Here is a 15,771-nt window from a genome sequence, read left to right on the forward strand (position 1 = left end):
CCCTTGTGTTTGTGTGACAGTTTTCAATTAATATTTCAACTGTATCAGGATAACCAGTGCATTAAGCTTCACTCCAATTATCCATTCTGGTTTGCTTTTTCATCTGTGGCAGCAGTCAATATACAGTCTTATTAGGCAAAACTTGCCAAATAGATAAACAACAACCTAAGGGAAACTTTTTCCTAGCAAACATAAATTTGCACTATGGGGGCTATTTATGAAGCTTTTCTCTGACCTGCCTCACAGCTTTGACATGGCAGTCAGCAAACAGAAACTTTGAAACACAATAGGGATAGAATAGAAAATACTGAAACAGGGGAGGTTCAGGTTAGATAGAAGAAAGAAGTTCTTTACAGTGAGGGTGGCGAGGCACTGGAACATGTTGCCCAAAGAAGTGGTAAATGCTCCGTCCCTGGCAGTGTTCAAGGCCAGGTTGGACAGAGCCTTGAGCGACATGGTCTAGTGTGAGGTGTCCCTGCCCATGGCAGGGGGTTGGAACTGAATGATCTTAAAGTCCTTTCCAATCCAAACCACTCTATGATTCTGTATTATTTTTGGCACATTGTTTTACCTATGTAGCCTGGCACCATGCGTGTTATGCATTAAGCAGTGCTCGTGACAGAACTACCTGCACTGATAGCTGCAGTTTTTGTTGTGTGGGTGAAACGGATTTACAGCTACAGGGAATCAGCCAATTTCGGCTGTCATACATTGCTTTCTTCCAGCGTTGATTGCTTCTCATTCACTGAGAATTCAATGCCATGGATGTAAGGAGTATTCAATGCCAGTTCTTCAGAAGCTTCATTTTTCAACCCTTTCTTAGCAGAACTGCTGCCCGCTTGTACTGGGTTTGCATGGGAATGTTTTGGTAGCAGGGGTGCCTTCTGTGAGAAGCTGCTGGAATCTTCCCCTGTGTTGGGCAGAGCCCGTGTCAGCCCAAGATGGACCTATCGCTGGCCCAGGCCAAGCCCATCAGTGACAGTGGTAGCACATCTGGGATACCATGTTTAAGTAGGAGAAAAGTTGCTGCTCAACAGCAATTGCAGTGGGAGAAAGGAGTAGCTCATGAAGGTCCATGTGAAACAGATATCCCCCTGCACCCATGGAGGACCCTATACTGGAGAAAGGGGATGCCCAAAGGAGGCTGTTCTCATGCTAGAGCAGCTCCTGTCAGGACCTGTGGCCCTGTGGAGAGAGGAGCCTGCGCTGGAGCAGGTTTGCTGCAGGACTTGTGATCCCATGGGGGACCCAGCCTGGAGCAGCCTGTTCGTCAAGGATGCACCCCATGGAAGGGACCCACGCTGGAGCAGCCTGTTCCTGGAGGATGCACCCCATGGAAGGGACCCACACTGGAGCAGCCTATTCCTGAAGGAGGCACCCCATGGAAGGGACCCACGCTGGAGCAGCCTGTTCCTGAAGGATGCACCCCATGGAAGGGACCCACACTGGAGCAGCCTGTTCCTGGAGGATGCACCCCATGGAAGGGACCCACACTGGAGCAGCCTATTCCTGAAGGAGGCACCCCATGGAAGGGACCCACGCTGGAGCAGCCTGTTCCTGAAGGATGCACCCCATGGAAGGGACCCACGCTGGAGCAGCCTGTTCCTGAAAGACTGCACCCTGTGGAAGGGACCCATGCTGGAGCAGTTTGTGTAGAACTGCACCCTGTGGGAAGGACTCACGCTGGAGCAGTTCATGGAACACTCTCTCCTGTTGGAAGGACCCCATGCTGAAGCAGGGCAAGAATGCGAGGAGTCCTCCCCTGAGGAGGAAGAGGGGCAGACTCTCAGAGACATTGTGTGATGACCTGTCATTAACCCCCATTCCCATCACCCTGTGCCGCTGGCAGTGCTGGTGTAAATTTAAGCCTGAGAAGGGAGGGGTGGGGGGAAGGTGTTTTAAGATTTGGGTTTATTTCTCATTATCCTGCTCAGATTTGTTTGGTAATAAACTGATTTCCCCAAGTGGAGTCTGTTTTGCCCATGCTGGTAACTGGTGAGTGGTCTCCCTGTCTCAATCCATGAGCCTTTTGTTATGTTTTCTCTCCCCTGTCCAGCTGAGGAGAGCAGTGTCAGAGCGGCTTTGGTGGGCACCTGGCCTCCAGCCGGGGTCAACCCATCACTTCACCCCAGTGAAGACATGGGTTTCTGTCCATCGTCTCCTTGGGATGAGGGAGAAGCAGCTGGATGTGATGTAGCATATGTGTGGAAGCTTCATCGGCAGCAGGACGTTCATTTTGCTATGATGCTGTAAGGGAGGCTGAGGCTGCAGCTTTCACCAGGGACTGGCTCCCCCCAAGGCAGGCTGGAACAGCCATCCCTTCACAGGCAAAGCCTTTCATCCTGGCAGAAGCTGAATGTGCTGAAAATCCACCAGGAATTACGCATGTGAGGATTATAAATAATTGAGAAAAGAGATGTGGAAATGGCAGGAGTATAAAAATCTGGCATCTCCCTTCACAGTTTGCAAAGCAACACCCGGAGCCCAGCTGATAACACAAAGAAGACCCTTAGCACTGGCTTGCCAGAAACAGAGGCAGGAACCAGCAAGTATGTGAAGTCCAGCAGGTGCTGGCGCTGGTAAAAAGAAGGGAGATTTCAAGTAAGTTAGGTGAAGTGGGCAGGCTTCCTCAGAGCACATGTACCACATTCCATCGCTGTTAAATGGGGGAGCCAAGAACAGCTTTTCATTTTCAGCTCCCTGCAAGATTGATTTGACCTGTATTTAGTGAGGGACTTGAGTCTTTTGTAGCCACCTGGAGCACGGGACAGGCAAACGCCAAGATATTTTCCTGCCCAGGTGGCCTCATAAATATCTTGGTGAAATTGATTTTCTTTCATTTACTTTGGCACTGCTTGGGCACTGCTTGATTAAGGAGTGGTGTGTAGGAGCTGACATGCCCAGAGATAGACAGCCACATCTGCTAGCCATTTGGATTAATTATTACACCTGTACCATAAAACACATGTTAATAAAGGGCTGGTGGACAGGTTCAGGTTGCAGTCTTTAGAAAGGCCCAAAGCAAGCAGAATGCTAGCCATGTAGAAGAGCGAGCCAAACCTTTTGCTGATAAGATGCTTCAGGTTCCAACCATGAACAAGGAGGAGGCAACGCCAGATACACACAAAAGATAAATCACACAGAGGAGGAAAGTGCATATCCTGGCAAACTATGCCTTTGTAGTCTATTGGCTAGAAGGTGAACGACAGTACATGTTCTTTCTTTCCTTCTTTCTTTGCTGTTAGATGTAAAAGGAAAAAAATCATTAATCACTCTGCAGGATACAGCACTTAAATGGGTAAAGTTGCTGAAGGGGTCTGGTTAGCATCAGCCGATTTTTCATTTCCTTTCAGTGGGGACAGTGTGGTGCTCTGGAATCCCTAGAGCCCAGGAGCATGAATGCAGGTATTGAATTTTCAGGAGGAGACAATTAAGGCCAAGCATGTGAGACACAATCGTATTTAAATTAATTCAGGTACCTCAGCTGAAGACCTAAACTCTCTGCCTTCCTCCTTCATTGGGAGGCATACCTGGGAGGGCTTTCCTGGGCTGGCATTGACCATTAATCATCCGAGCCTGGTGTCAGTTGTGATGGAGCACAATGGAGCTCTGTATTTATTTTTGCTTTCACTGAAAAGGTTTACCACATTCTTGCCTGTGGAAAATCATTTTGCTGAACAAGTTTTTCAAACAGCCTTTGCCAGGTTTTCACAGCCCTTTATTCTGAGATTCCCTGTAGCTGGAACAGAGTGAATGTGGGCCCTGAGCCTGTGCCAATTCCCCATTATTTGTTAGATATCTCCTGATCAAAACTGACTTCTATCATGATGTGCAGATGAGCCAAAAAGGAAGAGAGAGCACAGGACCATTGTGAGGACATCTGCACTTCTCCTTATGTTGGGCTTCGTCTGTGGCTGATACTGGTCTTTACCTGTTATCTTGGGGGGTTCCTTTGGCATATTAATACTCATTACTTCAAATATCATCAAGGAAGGGGCTCATCATGCTGCTCAGATGCCCAGCACCACTGGGTTAAGGAAACCTTTCCAAAAGAAGGAAGCTAAAGCATGCACCTGCCCCTCAAACCTGCCCAAACAGTATTTCACCCACAAATCCAACAGCTCAGTACATTTGGTCCTGACCTTTGCAATTGCTGTGATGAAAGCTGGGGTCTGTGCTGTACCGCTGTACCCTGCAGAAGTCATGGAAGCACGCTTGGCAGGTTGACCATGCATTATGGATATAGCCAAAAAGTTTGAGGCTCTCCGGTCACTAGTCTGGTTCAAGCCCGGGTCTTCCTTAGTGTGGCCTTTCAGTTCTTCAAAGGGGCCTATAGGAAAGATGGGGAGAGACTTTGTAGCAGGGTCTGTTGTGATATGTTTATGGAAATGTGACAACATGCAGGGGATGGGAATATGGCAATATGATATATACTGTGATACAATTTGAAGAGATAGCCCATGATAAGTCTGATAAGGCTATGTATCTTGGGAAGCGTGTTTCCTTGTCTGAAGGTTACTTTCCCCTACAGTCTCGTTTAAGACTTTGTGGTCTTCACCTGTATATATTGTTCAGCTTATTCTGTTTGCAATACAAAAATGCAGAGAATTTCCAGAAATGAAGTAATGGAATACATGCAGCTAACGTCATACCCTTACAGAGCATAACACTGGTTTTGCTATATTACCTTTTTTCATTGCTATGATCTTTCCCAACTTATATCAGTACACGCACAGATTTTAGCAAATGGAAAAAAAAAAAGAGTTTTTATTATTTCTATTGTAGTCTAGAAAAAACAATGGCTTGCAGCAGAGTGGCACTAAAGTAAAGGTCCCCTTTTAATAGACAAAAAGTTTCTGGGTCTCATTTTGGTTACTTCAACTGGTTTGGGGCTTCTTTATTTTGTAAATCTCTCTTGCATACTATGCAGGTTAATGTTTCCTGAGGAAGATTCTAACTCAGCGTAACATGCATATGAAAGAGTAACGCTCCTTTCAGGCCCAAAGACATGCATATACTTAAACACTTTGGAGCATTGGAGTTAAAATTAACATTTAATTTTCTTTATTTTCCAACCATACTTTTGCAGTCTTCTTTGTATTACCACTATAATATTCAAGAACATTTTTGTGGCTACTTTGATCATTAGATTTCTGTCCAGGTAACAGACGCCAACTTTTAGCAGCTGTAGTATCTGAATTACAGTGTACGGAAACTACTGGTACATCAACCACATTCATTCTTCTGTACTGGAATAATCCCTGAAATGTATTAATTGCAAGTTATTGTTTAGGTCTACTATCCAGCTCCACCTTCTGGTAAACTCGTGTTAAATCTAATTTAGAAGTTTCTTTCTACTTGCAAACACAGAAAGCAAATTCTTTGCTTTGTTGCTATGATATTGAGCAACATTTAAGGATGAATTTACTGATCTGTATTAACCCTGCCAATCACTGAATTTGTACCCCATCATCTGCTTTAGGAATACATGCAAAAAAAGCAGCACTTTCAGAGCATGAAATAAAAGAGATCATCTGCATTCTCAAGGCCCTGAGATTTCTGATTTGTGACATCTCTTAATGAACAGGTCCCAGGTTGCAAAATTACGTAGTGGTTTCTTTAGACTCATAGTGTCACAGTCATTTAAATCTTACCTATCCTTGATAAAAAATGCACAAATGTATCTAATGAGATATCCATTCATTCTTGCATGGTTTCTCAAAGAAGATAAGCATAAATGCATTTATACTGAAAACTGAACACAACTGGTTTTATTTAAAAACAGCCCATTTATCTCTTTGCTTCTTATCCCCCTTTTAAAGTATTTTATGTAATCAGACTGCTAGCTGTCACATACAGGGGACATCCAATACTACTGATTTATGAAGCACCTAGGAGACAAGCATTCCTAACTTGGACAGGGCATGGGGACACTATGAATTTCAAAACTAGTCATTTAATTAATCCATTTATCCAGGCTCTTATCTATAGTTTTTATGCATACTTCTTGCCGTGAACTTGTAGTTTGCTTTTGAATCTTTACCTTTCATATTATGCACTTCTGGTGTATAAAGCTGTATCTCTACTAATGAAGTAACTGGGGTTGCAACACAGGCTCAAGGACTAGTCAGCAATCATCTGTAAAGTAACTTTCATATTTGCCCTGACAAAGCTTCCCCAGGCCAACTCGACCCCCATGGACACAGCCAAGGCACAGCCTAAGGGATGTCATAGGCCAGTGAGTATTTCCCTTAGGCATTTTGGAACATGGTAGGTATGCAACTCTCCTTCACTGCTCATTTTAGTTTTGAGGATTGGCATACTTTGTAGCTCCCATTCTCTATTTCTGAGAACATAGGAGACTGACAACTTGGTTCACCTTGTGGCTTTGCAGGAGGTGCATCAGAACATACATTCCTGGTATACATCTTTTGCAAAATGTGACCAAAATGATGCAGTTTCTTTTCCACTTACTCCCCATAAACAGACTACCTTTGTGTCTGGCTGCTGCTTAGAATGGACTAAGCATGGACTCTTCATTATGCCAGTGTGCAGATAGCATGCTTTTCAATGTGCAGAAGGCTGAGGATGGTGTGAATTTTATTTGTTTTCTCTTGAACCAAATCCTTAGCTTCTTCTTGTGTTTCTACTCAAGCAGCATTCAGCTGTGCTATAGCTAATAGGAATTTTCCTGAGTAAGAACTTAGCATTTGTCCTCCTACTGAAAGAAAACATCTATTGTTTCTTGTGTATGTTACTGTAGGGCATAAGATGCCTGTTTTTCAACCAAAGTCCCATAGGTCTAGGGACAAAAGGAATACATAGTTCTGCCGCTCAAAGTGATCAGAAGACAAAAGACAATGAGCAGCTACAGACAGATGAATGAGCACACAGACACAGAGACAGCGCTGGTCAGTGTGATGGGCTGCAACCTAACCATTGTCACCGTAAGCGTCAGTGGAAGAAAAACAATTGGAAAGAGAACCGAGCCAAGAGAGGCACTTTATTGGCAGAAGAATTTGCATCTCAGCACTTGGTGACAGGCCAGCCAGAACAAAAACCGGAACTGTTGCAACGCTGGGTGAGAGGGGGTACGGAGCCCCCACAGAGGACATGCTCCTGGCAGGCTGGCCCCACGTGGGACTTGCACAACCTTCCTGTTGCAGAAAACCGGCACATGCCAGCAACCACGAAAACACTTCCGTCACCATTTTTCCAGCCAGCCAAGCCTGATAGTGGCTGGTGGAGCAGCTTTTGTCTATTATTACATGCAACATGTGGGCACCATTAGATGAGGCCTTCAGTGATATGGTTTAGTGGTAGTCTTGGCAGTCCTGGGGTAATGGTTGGACTTGGTGATCTTAAAAGTCTTTTTCCACCTCGTTGATTCTATGATTCTATGATTCTATGGTATGGCACCATAGGCTGGCCAAAGTTCCAATATCTTCCAAGTGAATGAGAGATTATAGGTAGTGTGAGAAGTTACTAGACAGCTAGGAAGAAGAGATTAGCTCTTTGCATTCAATGCAGGAGGTGCAGAGGAAGCAGAGGAAGGTTGCAAACCAAAAGTGATATGATCACAATGGCAGGGTACAAATTCAAAATGCAAACTGATAGAACTTGGATGAATTTAGCTGTGTACATGGAAGCTCAAATCCCCATCACATTGTGCAAAGCGTATGTATGGTCTAGGTGGGATTGATGCATCACAGCCTCTGCCCACATCGACTCTGGGTGACCAGCAGAATGGTCATGCTGTCCCCAGGAATTGAGAAAGTGAGTTTTAGTCAACCTGAGTTTAAACTCTTAATTAGCTGTACATAAATAAGTGCAGCTAACACATACAAGATTGTAACTTGAAAGAGAAAGTGATTCTTCTCTAGTGGCGACATGAATTGCCTTCATGGAGTAGTCTTCATGGAAACAGCCAATGGATTTGTGCCTGTGCCTGACTAGGGGTTTGAGGGATTTTACATTGAAACAGGTGTCAGAAAGGATTACGTTCATAAGAAATCTTGAGTCTGGCTGGGCTCTGGCCAGAGAGAAGAAAAGTTACCTCTGAATTCAGTAGTTTTCAGGATATCTTTGTCCTAGGGTGTTAAAAATAGCACAGAAGAATGGTCGGCCACCACCACCAAGAGACTGAAATGGTTAGGACACTTCCATTTCTCTGAAAGCTCTTCTTTCGCTTGGGTGGAAGGAGCCTGACCCCAAAATGCCCTGAAATATGATGAAAAGGAGACTTTTTGGCTACAGTTTCTCCTCACCATTTTCTATTGTTTGCAGTCTCTTCCTCTGAGCTATCTGTCCTCTTTTACTGAAATGTCGTTCCTGGCAAGCAGCACTAAGAGGTTCCAGACAGGCAGGGATGTGTCAGAGATACAGGTGCATTGGAAAATCAGGGTTGTGTCTCTTCTGGTTGCTGACAAATATTTACTTGAGAAATCTAGGAGGACACCACAGATTTCTTTCTAAGTTCCTAATCCTCTTCTTTTCTCACCAACCAAATTCAATGTCCCCTGTAAAGGTTTTCCCTATTAGTCTCATTTTAACCTATGTGACTCTGGAGGTCAGTAAGAGAGCCATTTTGTTGACCTACAGTTTTATTCGCATCGGTAATTCAGTGCCTCACTTGGGTTTTGGCCAATAATGACAATAGTTACCAGTCTAAAAAGTACTTCATCTAGCTTTTTCTTGCCAGTTGAGTTCAAAGGTCTTCTACGCTATGTGGAGACCCTTTACATTTGATCATTTTGACTCTCTTCTTCAAGCATAAATGGATGTTTCCACGCCTCTAGTGAGTAACGGGATACAAAAATTACAACTGTGATTAAAAAAGCGCAACTTGTAGTCCGTCATAGTATTTCAAATTTCTTTGTGTTTAGATACTCAGTTCAAAATTGTACGTGCTAGACCTCTTAGTGGTTAGGGAAAACAGTGGGGAGTTACTAGTCTGGAGCCAGAGGGTGTCTGATTTTCATTGGAAACTGGAATATCCAAGGCAGGAGTTGAAGGAGCCAAAAGTCCTTCAGAATAATTTTTCTGTTTTGCAAAATAAACAAAAGAGGATTCAAATGAAAGCAATGCTGGGATAGATTCCCATAGGAACACATAGCATATTCTGGTGGAGTCCTGGGGCACTTTTCTGCTTTGATTTATATCAGCAGCATAAACACTCTTTATCGTTTACCGGCTGCCACGTACCAGCAGAATCTACAGGAATAATATGATTCAGTAATCTACAACACAGTTATTTCTTGGTTACCTTGTCATTTCCCCATCTCTGTGCTCTCATTTAACTGCCCCTGTGCATGTGATCTGGCTGATTTCTTCAGCAGGAATAATAAGATCCAGTACAACATCCTGCCTCCTACCACTTTTCTCTCCTTCTTCAACAAACAGATTTTGTGACAGCCAAGTTACAGTCCCTATAGAGCAGACAGTTACACCAATGCCTTACACCACTGATTGTATGTGTTGTACAAGAACAAGCTGTACCAGCATGACATAGTTGTACTGGAATAACTGTATCCACAGTGAGGGAGCGCTCTGCCAATTTAATTGTGCTGAAATAAATAAATCAGTGCCAACTGCATATTCATATGTGTTCTTAGAAATCCTGGCCATAAGCAGGGAGTTGGCTACTTCCTTAACCCCTGATCCAGCTTCAGAGGAAGATCTCACCTCTAGTTCCACATCTACCTTGACATCAGTTATAAATGACCAGCTTAGATCAGCAGGGCAGCTAGCGGGAATTGCCATTTTTCTGGTTACAGAATGGGCTATAACCATGGCAAGCAACTAGGAACTGAGAGTTGAATGGACTTTGTTCATCTAGCATGACACAGCAAGACTGTTCTGCACTGAAGCCTCCCAGCAATCTAACAGCATGTGAATTTACTGTCTTTTACACCTATTTAAATGCTTTGTGGCACACAGGGAAGGTACACTGTAGGATGCAATAATGTATGTCCTTCAAGGAAAAAATACATAAAGGAACATGCTTTTTAAAAAAACTTTTTGTTTTTTTCACTTATATGTTACGTCAGCTACTTTTGAGATTTAGAATATACCATTCTTGGCTGTTTGAAACAATACTTGAAGTAGGATATTTGTTTAGATTTTTTCTGCCAGATACTGCTTAAAAATGCACTGGTGTCAATAAGTCACTTCCCACAAATGAAACCTATTTGCAAGGTCATAGACATCAAACACCAGAAGAGACTAAAAATCTTGTGTTATCAGCTCATCTCTTTACCCTGCACGACCAGGGAATTCCAGAAAATAGCCCCTCCCTTCCCCCCCCCCCAAAAAGGTTCTCCAGAGATAATCTCCTCTGTTCCTCTGCCACACCGGGCAGCAACTCCACCTACGACATCCCCAGCAGCTGCTTTTCTCTCTGCACAGACACAGCAGTGAAAGGGAATACTGCCCTCCTTTCTTCTGGAGCGAAGAGTTGGAGATAGGCAACACTGGAAGCTGAGAATATCAGTGAATGGAGAAAGACCTTACTCAAAATCAAGCTTTCCCATGCAAAACACAGGAGAGCAGAGATTTAGTCAAATTTATGTTATGGCCAAGTCAATCTGCCTAGCAGCTACTGAAAGGCATTAATTTCTTGGGTCTTAATTCCCTTTCCTGGCTGCACCAGTTCCTATGCCTTGCCACCTACTCCCATCCTGGTGCTTATCTGATCCCACTGGAGGCTGATTCACACAGCTAGCCCAGCAGCAAGTCAGTATGATTGTGTTTAAGCTCCTCATAGCACTGTGGGATTAGACTAGTACCAGACAGATATAAAAGAAAGAGCAGGAAAACAGAGGTAGGAAGATGTTTATGGTGTGGAGGAGAAAACAGACCCCACAAACACCTTTCCTGACTTCTGTGTCTTAGGCTTAACTGCAACCTGGAGTAGCACCATCAACCTGCTGTTGATGTTTTAGGTGGACATAAGCAGTCACTGCTGCAAAAGCAGTAACCCCATTGCCAGCTGCTAAACCCTTCCTCCACTCTGCACCCCTCCTTGTGCTACCATGTTATCTGTGCACCCACACAAGCAGTCAAGCAAAGAAACCAGAGCTAATAGTTGTCCAGGTATGAGGAAAAGGTCAAGGCAGGACCTGCGCTGAAGGGATGAACCAGGACTGGCTCACTGCCTGCTTGGAAAGCGAGTGTCGAAACCATGCCCTAGGCTGGGACATGGGCTGGCTTGAAGGCCATCTGCAGCACAGCCATATCACACCATATCAGCCACTGTCCCACCTCCCAGTGCAACCACCACCTCTCGTTGGCACTCCAGTAGTTAGATAGCTTCCTTTCCAATAAACAGTACTTGTGCCTTATTTGCCACACCATTAATATGCCTCTTTAAGCATCTTTCTTATGAGATTTTAATGAGGAACAGCAGGAAAATGTTTTGTTAGCTAGCACCTGGGAAAACATCCATTTATTTTATCTTCAGTGTGGCACTGACCACTCTCATCACCTATGGCTGCTGTCCCAGCTAAACCACCCAGATGTGCTGGACAAGCAGCACTTCATGAGGGGTTTTTTAAAAATTCATTTCAAAAGAGGCAAAGAATGGAGGGAAAAGAGTTAGAAGCTGATATGCTAAAGTCATCATTGTCTGCCATGCTTGGGGATTGCATGAGAGGCATTTCTGAAGGGAAAACGATGAGGCATCAGGAGCTCAGTGGTACTTTGTCTCTGCTACTTCCATGTTACGGGGATCATACTGGGAGAGTTGGTGAGAAATAACTCCAGCCCCCCTTTGCCTTTGCTCACCCACTTCAGAGGTCTTGTACTGCAGAGATACTAGCTGCAGATTCGCTATGTTTTCTCACAACATAGCACTGCTTCTTTCCATGAAAAGGTACTATGACATGCTACAGACACCACAGTACAACAGCATTTGTCCAAAATGTTACCTTTCACAACAGCAATTACTGCTGTTATTATCATCTGCAGACTTATTTCACAACACTGACAAGACCGGAGCCATTTCCCTTCGCAGCTCCAAACTCTCATTATGTGCTCTAGCACTATCTCCTGCTTGTGCTCCAGGGAACTGCATCAGCAGGGAAACTTTTCTGGCTTATACATCTTCAGTAACACCTTGGTACCTGCAGTGGCTTTTCATCTATTGCCATATCATCCATACTGCACAGAGCCCTAAAGGAACTTCAGGCAGTAAGATGAGGGAGAAGGCTGAGCAGCTGCAAACCTTTACTGGTGGCAAACTGAACTCCCCAGCCATTTGTGTTCACAGCCTGTGATATGAAAGAGCTCAGTGAAAACAAAAGGTGTGCTGGAGGAATGCTGTGTTCACAGGAAAACACATTTTTCTCCTCTCGTGCAAAGGCACTGTGGCTGAAGGATGAAATGCTGCTGCTGAGTGAAGACCGCCTGCCTGAGCCATGATCTGACCAAGTGCTCTGCTTGAGCTTAGATTTTCCTTGAACCACAACCCTGCATGAATCCCAAATTATCCAGAGAAAGCAAAGGCACAAATGAGGTGTTTGTGGTGAGACAGTCTCCACTTAAATAAACCCGAAGCGACACGGAGTTTTCTGTGGGACTGGCGAAGAGAAGCCTTGCAGGACAAGGATGGGGAGTCTCCGGAGGCAGGCTGTGCAGGATGCCCAGGGAAGCAGGAGGGACATCTGGAAATGGCCAGTGCTGCTGTCAGTGTCTTGGAGATGAGGACATGAGCCATGGCCCAAAGCTGGAGCAGAGCTGGCCATTACACCTCCCAGACCCTGGTCAGACCTGGGCAGCGTGTCCTTGGTGCTACCACATGGGATAATTCAGCATGTGTCCCCTCCTTGACCTGCAAGCAGGAGTTCTGCCAGATGAATGAATACAAAACCTCTCCGACTAAGTACATAGAAACTGTACTCTCAGCTGGAAATGGCTTTCTGCAGTCCCGGGGCCTCTCTCAAAAGCCAAGTCAGCATTTTATACAGGTCTGGGTACCAAAACTATGGTCAAATTGCACTGTCGCTTGTTGAAGGCATCTAGCAGAATGATTTGCCATGAGGGAATGAATTTTGTTGAAGTGGAATTGTTTCACAAGCCTGTGATGGAGGCTTTCCTTCAGATATAAAGCTGGAGGAGATCGTCTAACACTATCAAAAGGCCAGGGTTTCTCTGAATGAAAGCTTGAGGTGTGACCTTGAAATTACTTTCTGTGATGTTTTTCTTTGCGGTGTATATTTTGATTTAATATTTATAAAAGAGAGTGTCAAAATGAAATGTTTTGATCTACCCAAAATGAGCATTTCCTAGAATATTGTTTAACAGGAGCATCTACATTTCAGAGGCAGAAGAATGGATCCTGACTTATTAAATACCTACATAAAAAATACAAAAGATATTCCACATGTCTCAAAGTTATTATCAGTGTGAGCTAAAAACCTTTCTCTCATTCTTTTTCATGAGCATAGTATTAGGGCAAATATGCAGTCCTCTTGAGGAATTCACTGAGTGGAAGCAGTAATTCAGGAGTGCCCTGTGGCTTCCTAGGGAACTACGTCGAACCTCCCCCAGCGTTTGACCTCCCTCTCATAGCCTGCACAAACACTAATGACTTTAATGACTCTCACACTCTGCGCCTAATGACAGCAACTCCTGTTGCCAATCAGATGAGATTAGGGGAGAGCTGTCTTGTGCATACTGTACATGACAGCCTGTTCCTAGACCCATATATTGCCTCTAAATTGGCTAATGCAGAATTCAGGATGGAAATGGAAAGCTATTTGTGGGAGGCTTGTCCTGAGTATCCAGCAGGGTGTGAGAATTTGTACTTAGTGCTGATGGTACGGTTATGCTGCTCTGCTGATGGATGTAAAAGAGGGCTGCCAAGAAGAGACTCCAGAACCATTTCCTAAATAGCAGCGATAAAAATTACTGTTAGAGCCTAAATCTGCACTGTTTTCCTATATTCCAGGCAACTCCAAGCTGCCTGGGGAGCAAGGACATAATTCGCCCTCAGAGTATCATTAGGTGAGTTTTTGTACACTAAGCTTTTTTTATACCCACCTCACAAGAAGGAATTCTGAAAGGGAAAACTTGGCAGGAGGCTGGGAAAGAAGCGGAGAAAGAAGAAAAACAGCCGAGTGGGCTCAGCAGGAGCAGACTGTGCGAGAGCACCGTCCCTTCAGACCACATCGTATCACTGCACGGCCAGAGGTGTCTTCTGAAATCATGAAACAACCCGTACCAGAGCGATCACACCAAATTTTCATGCATTGCATTTGCTTTCTGTAGCCAAGGTGGGGACCGGTTTTCAAAGGCAAATTTTGGAATAAAATATCCTCTTTTGCTTTGTCTTAGCTATTGTAAGCACACCGCTAATTCCTTGCCAATCAGAAATGTCTATTGGAAATTCATATTGCACCAATTTCTTTCTTAGAAACAGAAATTTCTTTTGAAAGGTCATTTAATTTTTTTTTCCTGCTCTCTGTTAATCAGGATGTTTCAAACCCCTGGAATGTGAATGCAATTGACTGGGTTATATTTAGAGCTTTGATGATATTTTCTTTGTTCGATTTTTCTCTTTTCTTGCTATTTGTTTTGTTAAATTTGAAAGTATTTCTTTCAGTTCAAATTGTCACAGCACTGCGAAAGTTACAGGCAAAAACCTATAGCTCAAAGCTGATGAAGCTGCACGTTAGCAGTTTTACTTTCAATCATTTTTCTTCTTAGATTAGTTTTGCTAATTTGACACAGTCTTAAAAAGCCATATGGAGCAAAATTAAATCTAAAAAGCAAAAGAATAGCTTTGACATTCTTCATGGTATTTGCTTTCAGTGATCAAAAGAAAAAACAGGCAAAATAAAATTGCATTTGGGAAAAGCAGAAAAGGGCGTATAAATGTTAAAACCTGAAAAACATTCTACCTTTATTCACCGGAAAGAGAAACCATTTCATATTTGGGGCTTTTGTGTGAAACAGTTCTTTTGTTTTTCTAACAGATTTAATCCACACATATGTTTGTGCAGTGACAAAACCCCAAAAAGGTACATTCAAAGCTACTCTGTTTTTCTCCAGTGTGAGTGGAAATTGTCCTTCGTGATGCCTATAGCAGATATACTTTTCTATTTTACAAGCAGAAAACATATCTCCACACACACACAGACATGCACTTCTTTAAATATGAATGATTTTTAGAAAGAGGATTGTCCATAATAATGTTAGGAATATCTATGAATTAATTCTTCTTCAGTTTTATTTTCACGTATGCTGAGTGGCAAAGCCACGCGACAGACAGGTCATGTGAAAAAAAAGGAAGTATGTATATCTACCGGAACATTCTCATGTGTGTTTTTCTGTTTACACAAGTCTCTTACAGAGTTTTGCGTTTGGCAATACGATCTAATTTTAACTTTCAGCCTTCAGAAACTATATCTCTCTACAGCCTGTCCTTCTTGTTGGTCACAAGGAAGAGTTGCTTTTCAGGCAATTTTTAGATCCCCTCTTTCCTCCTGTCGCAATTTATTTCTATCCTATCAGAAGGTTCTGAGTGGCATCCCCAGGACTGGACTCTTCTACTGGGAGAAATATCAAGGTCTGATATCCTTCCCCTTTATCTTCAGCTAGAGATAAAAATAAAGCTATTCTCAGGAAAGACTGTGCAACGTATTTGTCCCCTTTGACTTCTTAATTTTGGGTTACCTCATCACGTTAAGAGTGAGAATGTATTGATTACAATCTCAAGATTATAAAGATGCTGATAAAATTAATAAACTGAAGAATATTTATCCTTTTATT

Source organism: Strigops habroptila, chromosome 2 (genome assembly GCF_004027225.2).
Source record: "Strigops habroptila isolate Jane chromosome 2, bStrHab1.2.pri, whole genome shotgun sequence".
Taxonomy (NCBI): Eukaryota; Metazoa; Chordata; class Aves; order Psittaciformes; family Psittacidae; genus Strigops; species Strigops habroptila.